Here is an 11,790-nt window from a genome sequence, read left to right as displayed (position 1 = left end):
TTTTGTCAGCCAGAACCAGGTTTACCAGCCCCATGTTTACATCCCGGGTTTACATCCTCCATGCTAAATTTACATTTTGTATCTTTGGCTTCAGCACAAATAACACTGCCAGACCCATATACTAAATAGCAGAGAGAATGGTTGAGAGTGGTTTAGGGCTGACCATGCAAAATTAGTTACTGGAGGATACTGGGGACTACTGGAACAGATCCACAGACTATCCTGCTTGAACTTTCTGGTTGGATGGAGCAGAGCCACTGGGAGGGATGGAGCTGATGAGGTTTGAGGTGTGCTGCATGCTTACTTATACTTGGAATAAATCTCCACTTCCTGTAAAACCAAAGAGCATCACTGGTGGAGAATGATATTTTGCTTGACCTTAATGGACACTGGTGATTGCCTGAGAAATCTGAAGAGAAAACTGAAAGTATTCAGATGAAAATTGTATGAAACAAGTTGGGAATAGGCTAGGGTTTTGGTGTGCTTTACCAATTTAGGCAGGAAATAAATCAGCCTAGGAATTTTAGGGCTTTTTACCCCTAGCTCCCTGCCCATAAGTGTTAGTCAAGTTATTGTTAAAATCTCACAACAGATAGACTGTTGATGTCACTGTGTTTATTCCATGTTAAATATTTTTCCAGTAGAACTGAGAGGTATGGAAAGCAATTCAAGACACTTAAAATAATGAGCTATTTCCTCTCCTTATAGCACTTAAAATAATTGTCATGGGGAGGGTGAAAGTCATTCCTGGCAATAATTTAATGTGTTCTCTCCATATTATTCCTTTCAACGATATCAAGGTTGTCTGTAATAAATGACTCTTCTACAGCTGACAGCTTTGATAACACTGTTCACTTCCCATAATAAATAAGATCAGCCTTCAGTGCCACTTTCATTGACATTTATCTTGTGATACTTCTGTTTTTTTAATCAGTGCAAGGCCAAACATAGACCTTACTGTGTTTGTGACAGGTCTTGAGCCTGACTGTACAGCTGCTATTGTAGTGAATAAACATCTGCCCCCTTTACCTAATAAGCAAAGACTAGCTGACATCAAGAGGTGTGCAAGCAAAAAAAAGATGGGAGAGGTTGCATGAGTAATGCCTTTAAGATGTCAAAAGTGAATCTTTCAAAAGCAAGATAAAAAGTAGGACAGCAATCATGACCTGTTTTGCATGTACTTCCTGACCTCCCATGCTTTTCCACTGTCTTCCTGAGGACAATGAGCTGCTCTGTGCTTCAAATAATGAGTGTGGTATCTTCTCTAGGAGAGCCCAGAAGATTCATGCCAGATTTGGGTTTGAGTTACTGTCATTTCCCTTGGAGACACTATTTGCAAAACTCAAAGCTGGCTGAAAAGCTATTAATAAGCCACAAACAAAAGGACTGCTGTTCAGAAGACAGAACCCTTCTGCTACTGTCTTGAAGAAATAAAGTTTGCCTTTAAAAAGCAGCAAGCCAATACACCGTTAATAGCAGTGAATACACAGTATGAAATCCATAAATCCAGCCAATTATTTTAACTTACATACTGAAAGAAATCTGCTTCAAGGCTAGATTGGATGGGGCTTTGAGCAACCTGTTCTAGAGGAAAGTGGCCTTGCCTGTGGCAGGGGGATTGAAGCTAGAGGGTCTTCCAGGTCACTTTCCATCCTAACATTCTGAAAGTCAATGAATTCAAGAAGTGAGCTTATAACAGACTGGAATCCAGAGGAATTACCAATAAAATAATACAATATCTTGTCTCAAAAATTAAACAGCTTCATTCACTTACAATTTTGATGTAAAAATAAGGTCCATTATACTTAAATTAAAAATAACTTTTATTCAACAAAAAATTTTTGACACTGGAAAGTAAGTACACCTTTAGAAACTGTACCAATTGACTGGCGGTGTCAAAAGCCTTTTGACCCTTTTGACCTTTTCTTCCACCACCTGTCCCTCAACACTCCCACAGTGCGTGGACAGAGGAACACTTGTGTTGGAAACTGGACCTATAAATCTGTTTCTTGCTGATGTTCAAGAAAATACAAATTCTTCCTAGTAAAGTTAAACATGAAACAGAACAGACTCTCCAAGTTTTCAGCTACTATCTGTGAGTCATGGCCTTGCAAGAGCAATCAAACGTTGTGAGGACAGAAGATCAATGACAATTCTAGGAATCTGTTGAGATCCACTGCATGGAGGCCCTCCTCCATGGAAGGGTTAAGTGGCAGAAGGAAGCAGTGTGCCAATGATGATCAGCTTCCTGGGGTAGTGGGGAGAACCGACAAGAAGCAGGGGGACAATACCTAATTTATGGAGTGCACAAGTTTTTACATGGAACTTTGTGTGATGGGAAGCAACGTTAAAAGAATTTAAACAGACTTAATGGGTGTCTGTGTCAACCTTCACACTGTCTTCACTGTTCTAGGAGTTTTAGTGCATGGGTCTAAATAGTTCATTCAAATACAAAGAACTGGAAAGCACCCTCTCTAGAGACAGAGTTAATGGATCCTGAGAATAATACACCTTAGCTTCTGTTTAAACTGTGTTGAGTTCCGGTTATACCGTTTTGCCCTTTATGATTGTGATTCTTTTTCTTTGGGTTATTTTTGCCTTGAATACATGACCAGTTTCTGTTTGGAATGTAGCTAACCTGATTTTTTTTTTTACTTTTTTTTTTTTTTAAATTCAAGTCTAGAAATATGCAGAATGCTGCTGATAAATATATAATTAAAAACAATCCTATCTTCCACTCCTTAACATTACAGATCTGTAGAATACCTTATATCTAAGCTGCTGGAGAAAAAAAATAGGAATGAGCAGCTCCCTGACATTTTTTTTGTAAATGAAAATAGGCACCTTCATATTATTCAGTTTTGTAAGACAGAAAAAAATTCAAGATCCTGAATGTCTTCATGGCTCCAGACATTACAATAGGATTACAAAGCAAGAAAGCTTAAACTGGCCATCCAGGCTGAACAAAAAGAAATTTGAATGACTTTACAAGTCATGTGTTCCTTATGAATCAATCTAATAAAGAGACTCTTACACTGCTCTTTGTTTATTGGTTAGATTGGCACAATTGTACTTGCTATTACTGCAGCTCTCCTTCACACTAATGCTATCACTTCACAGGCTTGCCTCTTTTAATTTCTATTATTTAATTTTATTTAATTGCTGCTATATTACAAACCAACAGATTTAATTTCATTTCAATATAATATGTAAAGATGCTTCCATTTTAAATGCTCAAGGGGAAGGTAGGGTGTGGTATCTATAGTTTACTGAGTAAACCGGACCTAACAGGCCTCTGCTTGAACCTAATGCTACATAGATGTTTTGGCATTTCTCACACTCCTAGAATGGCTATGTTCTGAGCATAAGGGTTCCTTTTAGCAATTCTCCAAGCCCTGATTATAGTCACATTTTCTGCAGTCCAATTCTATGCTTAGCAACAGTGATAGTGCTTTCTTAAAATACAGCCTTCTTTTCACCTCAGTCCATCTTGGACACATACCTGAAAATTAATATGCAAACTTAAAGGGTAAAAATGGCTAGTTCTAAGGAAAATTAATTGTTTAAACTTCTCAGCAACCTACTATATCCTAGAGGTATAACTTCAGCCACTTAATCTTAGTTCTCTCCAGGTTAAACCACAAATCCTGAAGCTGCAAAATGTTTTTTATTTCTATAAATATATTAGAAACTCTAAACTGTGAGAGCACCAGATGTCTGTCCATTTCCATTAGCAAGACTGAAAGCAGGAACAATACTGGCATCACTAAAGGAGGAAGCTAGATACCAGGGGTATCTGAGGTGGCACAGGGGAATCAGTCAGGGCACTGACATTTGGCCTGTCGAGCGCAGTTCACCTGCAGCAACCTTGGGCAGCTGCTTGTAGCCTGACACACAGTAAAACAGTAGATTTTCATGGCAGCTACTGAAATAAGGTAAGTTTTAAGGGTTTGGGATTTTTTCTATCTTTTCTTAACAGAGAGGCAGAAGAGATGTGGAAACTCAGTGAAACACATTTTTAATCATGCAGTGAAAATGGGGGAGATAGTAGCAAAAAATACAACAAACAAACTACAAATCCATTTTTTGCTTTGTTTGGATATATGCAATATTTTTTCTTATGAAGTGTTGCTTCTCCTCTAGCAACCCTTGGCTTTCCAGCTAAAACAGCTGTAATACACCCAAAAACGTTATAGATATGACTGTTGCTGAAAAAATCACCTTACCTGTGCTGAGCTGTCTTTCTTTGTCCTGAACTCCTAAAGTCCTCAATGACTACTATACCCTCATGCAACATGCTTCTTCAATGATCAGAGGGTCTTTGCTATATTCCCTTACAACCAAGAGCAGTGAGAAGGTAGATGCACCCATTAATTCTGTCACTAACTGCTAGGATAGACCCTGACGTTTGCTTTTGACAAGTCCAACTGTGTAATCAGACTCCTGAACTCAAAGCTGAAAACTACTCTTTTCTTAATTTTTACTGACCCCTCCAAACAAAACAAAACAAAACAACAGACAACAAGAGAGCACCCCTCCAGTCATCCCTGCCTCCCCTCAAAAAACCCCAAACCAAATAAAACACAAATCAAAATTCTAGAAGTCAGGTGTAGATTAAGGAGACTGGAAGAGACTGTGTGGAAAAGAAACAGGCAGACAGAAGAGGTGTGGAAAAGGTGTTTTGCAATGAAAAGTGAAGGAGATTCTGAACAATTCAGCAGGTGGAGAGTGAACTAGAAAGGATCTAAGTTCAAGCAAAGAGAGATGGAAAAATAATGGTTTCTCCATCTGACATGATGGTTCTTAATGGATTTGAGTTATAACAGGGAACTTAACAGCTGATTGAATTGCAAGTGAAAGAGAAGGAAAAGAAATTAATTTTAATTTTTTTTTGGCAACTTATTCAGTAGAACCTATTCAGTGGAAGGTGTCCCTCCCCAGGATAGGAGGAGTGAACCGGGTATTCTTTAAGGTCTTTTCCAAACCAAACCATTCCATGAGTCTGACATCATTTGACTTCAAATGGCATTGCAGTGACAGAATGGAAATTAGACATTCATTCATAAGCTCAGGACGAGCAGAGTAAGAAAAGTAAGACTGAAACAACAAGACTTAAAAAAAGGGAGGAACTGAAAGACATGGGTAAGAGAAATTATGTTGAGTCAGGAAATAATTGAATGTGAGAAAGCAAGCAACTAAACGTAGAAAAGTAAGATGTGGTTGAAACTAAAGCCTGTGATCACATAATTAAATGCAATACTGAAAATACAGAGTAAGACAGTTTGAGCTGTCCTTCAAACACTTGAATTTCTTCTTGCAACACTGTCCAAACATCTGAGTACTTAATTTCTGGGTCTACTATTGGAACAGATACATACTACTTGCAGGAAAAGGTAATTTTGCTAACAAGAAAAGAGGTAGCAGGCCTAAATCTTAACTGAATTATCCTGCTGCCTTGTGTCTGCCATTTAATTACAGTTGCTATAGCAGAAAAGGCACATTTTCTCCGAAGACTTGAACCAAGGTTTAAAGCCACTGAGTTCTAGTGTTATAAGCCACATGGTTAAGAATGCTTTCATCATATGCTACAAGAGTTTACTACTTTGCCATGTGTGTAAGTCTTAGAAACAGTAAGAAAAATTTGCAGGATTCAGTTGCAAAAATATGTTTATCCCATTACTTACTTTCCCAAGTCTTTTTACAGAGAAGTACTGCTTATATACACAGTAGCAAGAAATGAAGTTGCACTAAAAATCATGATAACTTAGATAAATAGTAATTTAAAAAGCAAAGTTCAAAAGGAACTGTTTTCCACAGTAGAAAATTGTAGAATCATGGAATTGTTTAGGTTGGAAAAGACCTTTGGGATCATCAAGTCCAACAACTCCCAGCAGGGGCAGAAAGATGCTCAATGATTGAGCCAGGTGCAAGGAATCTTCACCTTCAACTAAAATTATAAAATCATTGTAGAATAGTTGTTTTCCCCCACATGCTATCCATGTGGGATGCACCAATGCTGGCAGAGACCCTATTGAGACAGCAAAATAATGCTGTACAACTGATCAGCATCCTCAGGCTCTACCAGGTAAAGCTGAAAATTGAACAGGCACAGGTGGACTTGTACTTTGGAAAATGACCAGGAATTTCAAGGCACATAACAGAATACATTAAAAAATTGACTCTCTATAAATCTCTGTCCTTGCCCTGCCCCAAAGCTTCATTGCACTCCTGAGCCAATAAGAATTGCTACAGCATTTTTCAGTCAGCCATAACCCATTCACACAGCTGAGCCAGGACATACCACAGGCCAGCTCATGGCCAAGTGAGTAAGTACTCAACTGAGTAAGGCTGCATTTGAGTATGTAGTGCTGCTGACACACTCTGAAAAGAAGGGGAATTGGAAAAAGACATATAAGTTGCAAATTTAGCATGTGCCTATGTGCTCAGGACAAGTTCTCAAAAATAATTTCTGTTTTGTGAATGGAACAGTGTATGGTTTCTGAGACCACCCTCTTGTACTGTCAGCCAGTTCACCTGTCCCTTTTCTTTACAAGTTGCTAAGGAAATTTTAGAGAAACATGCTTATTTTACAATCTGAGTTTATCCTGGTAGAAGGACTGAAAGCTGTACTCACAAAAACTAAATAAAAACTGTTGCTGCATGGAAGAATATTTTTGGTACTTGATGCTTTCATGAGTATACATGAGCATTATGTGAAGAAAGACACTGGTGTTTTGGGTCATAAAGGTGGTTGTGCATTCAGTCACAAGGAAGTTCCTTCCCTGTGGACAAAGGTAAACAAATTATACTTTGGAAGCAAAGTACCAGAAACTGAAGTAGTGGTAACCTCTGAAAATAACAAAATATTTCATAATTCTTAATTTAAAATTCTTAATTTAAATTTCTAAATTCATAATATACATCCAGGTAAGCAAAAATAAGGTTTGAAAGTTTCTAACTGAGAGACCAAGTTAAATTCACTCTAGATACAGGAATATGAATAAAGGCCTGAAGCGATTTTTCTGAGAGCCTCAGAACAGCTGGAAAGAGAACTACGCTCTTCTGAACAATAGTCACTATTGACTATGTTAAGTTGATGCACCCTGTTTTTCTCCTGGGGGTTTCTTCCCCTCTTCAGGACAAGAAATTATCCTTATGTAACATTTCCACATCAATATGTAACAGACTAAAAATCACCCCCACAAATTTTCTCTAACTAATGTGTAAAATATCTTTCCACTATGTATGCTATATTCTCACTCAGTCTAAGACTTTTAACAGAATAAAACTACCAGTGCTTGTGTAGGCCCAAATCTGTCAGAAATAAAAGTGAAAATTACTCCAGAAAAGTGGTGACATTTGGAAGTGATATCACAATAAATAACATTCAATTTCACAGCAAAACCCATCCTCATATTCAAGCTTTATGTTATGATGTATCTGTGGTATTAAAAGGGCAGACAGTCAAAGGATTTATAAATATGACTAGGCAACCCTCACATTTCCTCCTGTAACATGTCAGAACTGCAAAGGATAAGCATGATTCACAGGATGTTGTTATTCTTCTCCTTCCTTATGTGTCAGACCTGACTGATTCTAGAATTTTAATTTGTTTGGGTTTTTTTTTACGTAAATGTGATGTAGCCCAATGATTGGCCCTGATTGGGAGGGTTTTGGTACAAAACCAGTGGATAGTGGAAAATTTTTTGTCCCAAGAAAAAGACTTCTAAGTTTCGATTGTTGCATTGCATAACATTCTCTTGTTCACTTTATCTATAAAATACACACATTATTAATTTCACAGCAGTTAAAAGACTCTGCTCTGGTGGTGCATTGAGATCACAGCTCAATGAAACAGATTTTCAATCAGCGAAATTCGTGGGAGATCTGTGGCCTGTTTTTTAGGCTTCCTTTACCAAGTGGTCTGTATAAACTACTGTCAGTAGATTTCCAGCTATCGTGCAGCGATGGATCTTTCTGCAGGAAAATATTATGAAGTTCACAATTGGGAAAAAATATTAAACTACTGAACTTGGAAGTTGTTGAAGTGGCTGCGTGCTCTTGGGTGTTGAACAGAATTCTACACACAGTCTCCAGTGTTGCTTACAGCCTTATAAAAATCAATACCACTGTAACTCTGAGACTGGTGCATACCACAGCCTTTAAGGCCCTTACATTAAACTTGACCCATAGGTGCAGTATTTAAAAATACATGCTCCATGTATTTTCAAAGTAAAGTCTGGATTGTATAAATGGTATTTGCAATCTATTCCCAGGGGCAGTAATGGAAAAGGAAATCATATATGCACATGGGTAAAGCAACAAAGAATAATAATGCTTTAGATATATTTTTGTGTTCTCTGTGTGCAATGATTAATGCCTCTGGAGTCAGTGCATAAGCAGTTGCTCTAAACACATTGAAAAACTGAACATGTCTTCAGCTCTGATTCATCTGGGTTCTTGTATAAGCCTGTAAAACAGCAAATGCAGCAGTCTCTTCCCTTTAAACAAAGCCAAGAAAATAATAGTGTTTCTGAATATTTTTCCTGCCTTCCTTTTTCTGCTCTCTTCCCCCACATCATGGTGAGGAGTTCCAGAATGGCAGGAATAGCTTTTAGATGTCACTGAGACAGTGTGTCAAAAGTGACAAGTCAAATGCCCTGCTACTTCCTCACCACCATGTTCATGTTCCACTGGTCACCAGATTTTGGACACAGGACAATACATAGCAGTATTCTGCTAAGATATTCCTCCTAAAGCTGCTGGGGTGGTAACAGTCGGCCAGTGCACAATACCTTTGACAGCTATTTCAGACTTTCACAGTTCTTTTTCTTACATCTGCATACAGTCTTAAATTTGGGGAAAGCTTGCTTTGGGGTGAATTCTCGACACAATGCCCCAGATGAAAGCTCTGACTTCGGTTGTTATGACCCAAACTTCTCCAATTCTACAAACATGCACTAGGCTTCATTTTGTTAGCGGATTTGAGAAATAGTCATCTTGATGATGATTATTAATACCTCCTGTTAGTCTACCTGACCGTACTCACTTACTTTAGTTCTAGAGTATCTTCATTCCTCCTAAGGGAACTACTTAGGAAGCTCAGCTTTACTCCCCCCAGGTAGGAGTCACATAATGTGACACTGAAGCATGACCAATGAACATCCCTCTCAAAACAGCTCACCCTCCTCTGGGTGTTGGTTTGAATAAACAAATAATAATTGCTTCCTAGAAGCGTCTGACAAAGAATATTGGCACTGTGAGGTAACTGGTTGAAAGCAGGAAAGGCAGGACTCCTGTCCACCACACCCTATGTTGTCATGTACTTGGAACTCTCTTAATGCTCTTGCAGCCTTTGAAGACAAGTCGAAGGTCCCATTTCTGCAGCCCAAACTCCACAGGTAGGTTATTAAGAGAAGTACACTACCACAATATGAGAAATAACTCCCACAATACTGGCTGTCCTCCAGGAAATTATTTTATTTTAAAATACTTAAATATTCACAGTGTGATATGACATAACTCCAGGTTAAATATCAACCAAATTTTTGCTGTACTATTGGAATCTGCCTGAAAGATTAAGGAAATAGAAAACTTCTGTAGGCCTAAGGCACCTGCTGTCTGCCTTTCAACATATTCTTCCAGCATTATTTTTATAAAGGGGAGACAGAAATTATAGTATCTGAGCATTCAGCTCTGTATGGTGGAGCATTTTATGTAGGCCAGAAGTTGTGGTCTGTCTGACAGTCTAATCAGTCAACTGAAAGCCTTGAGTAGTCTCTGGACTGGGCTAGTATTTCCCACATCACTGAGTCAAATTCATCGTGGATGAATTCTAGCTGAGAGAGGGCCTAACTATAGGCACACAGCTTTGCCTCCGGCTTTGGGAAAATTCCAAAATTTCTGAATCCTGTACAAATAACCAAAATAACATTTTTGGTCCTCCAAGACATCCTAAGGACTGTATTCAATATTAATGGAAAATAAATGTATTAAAAAGAGATACATTATTATTAAAATCAATTATATAAATAATTTGAGCTGCTCTGCCTCATCTCTTAAATGCAATATCATTGTAAATAAATTTGCATTTGTTTTGTTGGATTTTTTTCCATTTTAAAGTCTAGCACTCCTCAATAAGCATTATCTTTTATGGAAAACAAAAAAAGGAATAAACTCTAAACAAGCCTCTAAGCCTCCCTTCTCCAGCTGCCCAGTGTTGTCCTGCTTCATGACTTTTGCCCTCTGATTTCCCATGTGAGTAGCTCAAGCAATCATTAAAGAGCTAAATCTTGTGAAGAACTACCATTAAAATAAAGAGCTCACCTTACAGGCTTGAAAGTAGTTGTGTGATTAGAATGTCTGAAGCTCTTAAAATCAAGTTGACAGTGTGATCTTTGGAAATACAGGTGTGTTGCATGATGTCGCTATAGGGTTTTTAACAGCATTTTCACTTTCCCGGACAAAGACAGTGCTGCATTCCAGACCTCGTATGTTGAAGGCATAAAAAAAAAAAAAACAAAAACACCAAAAAACTGTGAAATCATTTCAATTTACATTCAAAATGTTTAATGTAACATCCACTCTTCAGTTTCTCATATAAAATCTTGGTTTGACCTAAGGCAAGTCTAAGGCTGTGCTCAGTAGACTAACATGAAGAAGCTTTTATTCCTTTGGTCTTAAAACCTGTGGGAGATGCAGATGATAACATGTGACAATAGAGAGCCTATCTAACAAAAGGCTGAACAGTATGTTCTCTTATACATATAAGCATTGACATTTTGTTGGACTGAAATATCAAGAGTTTCAGCTACTGAGAGAATTGAATGATTGATAGGAATATTCAACAAGGCATTAAAATCAGTGAATATCTTTATTTGAACTTAAGAAGAAAGAAACAAACAAGCTAGCAAACACTGATCTAAATGACCTTACTTAGATGTTCAAAGTAAGAGATTCAAAAAGCTCTAAATCTCACCCAAACAGCAGACAGCACAGGGCAGAAGAATACAGAGCAATGCAGGAGGACTACAGAGATACTATTCACTGCTATAGGGAGAAAGTTTGTGTGACCAAAGCTCAGCTGAAGTTGAAACCAAGTAGCACTTTGAAGGACAGTGAAAGGTCTTCTTTTTTAAATACATTAACTTCAAAAGAAGAACAAGAGATAATATTGGTCCATTACTTGATTAGGTCAGTCACCTCAAAACCAGGATGCAGACAAAGCAGAGGCATTTATTGCCTTTTTGCCTCTGTCTTTAATATCAGTGAGCCATAAGCTCTCTTTTGGACGGCTGTGATTAGGGAAATGATAAACTCACAGCTAACTCTGAGCTTGAGGCTTCCTGCTGCAGCTGGATGCATATAAATTCATGTGGCCCAATGGGACCTAACCCAGTGTACTGAAAAACTTGGCTAATGTCATTGCAGAAACTCTCCCCATTACTTTTTCAACAGTGATTGGAGCCTGGAGTGGTCCCAGTGAACCAGAAGCACAGCAAATGTTCTCCCAATTTTCAAAAAGTGTAGGAAGATTCTGGTAATTACAGGCTTGTAAGTCTCACTTCAGTGACTGGAAAAATTATGGATAAATTTATTCTGAGTTAGTGAAAAATACCAGAGACACAATACAGTCATTAGTCATAACCAACACTGGTTCTCAAGGGGAAAGTCCTGCTTCACTAAATTAATTTTCCTTTATGACAAAGTCACCCATCTAGTTGTCCAAGGAAAGGCAGTAATGTGGGCTCTTCAATTTTAACAAAGCTTTTGACACTGTCTCTCACAGCA

The sequence above is a fragment of the Pseudopodoces humilis genome, chromosome 4 (genome assembly GCF_049639895.1).
Source record: "Pseudopodoces humilis isolate 2021_Gansu_Grassland_sample_001 chromosome 4, ASM4963989v1, whole genome shotgun sequence".
In the NCBI taxonomy this organism is placed as follows: domain Eukaryota; kingdom Metazoa; phylum Chordata; class Aves; order Passeriformes; family Paridae; genus Pseudopodoces; species Pseudopodoces humilis.
The sequence above is the reverse complement of the archived record's forward strand: the minus strand, read 5'-3'. Positions refer to the sequence as shown.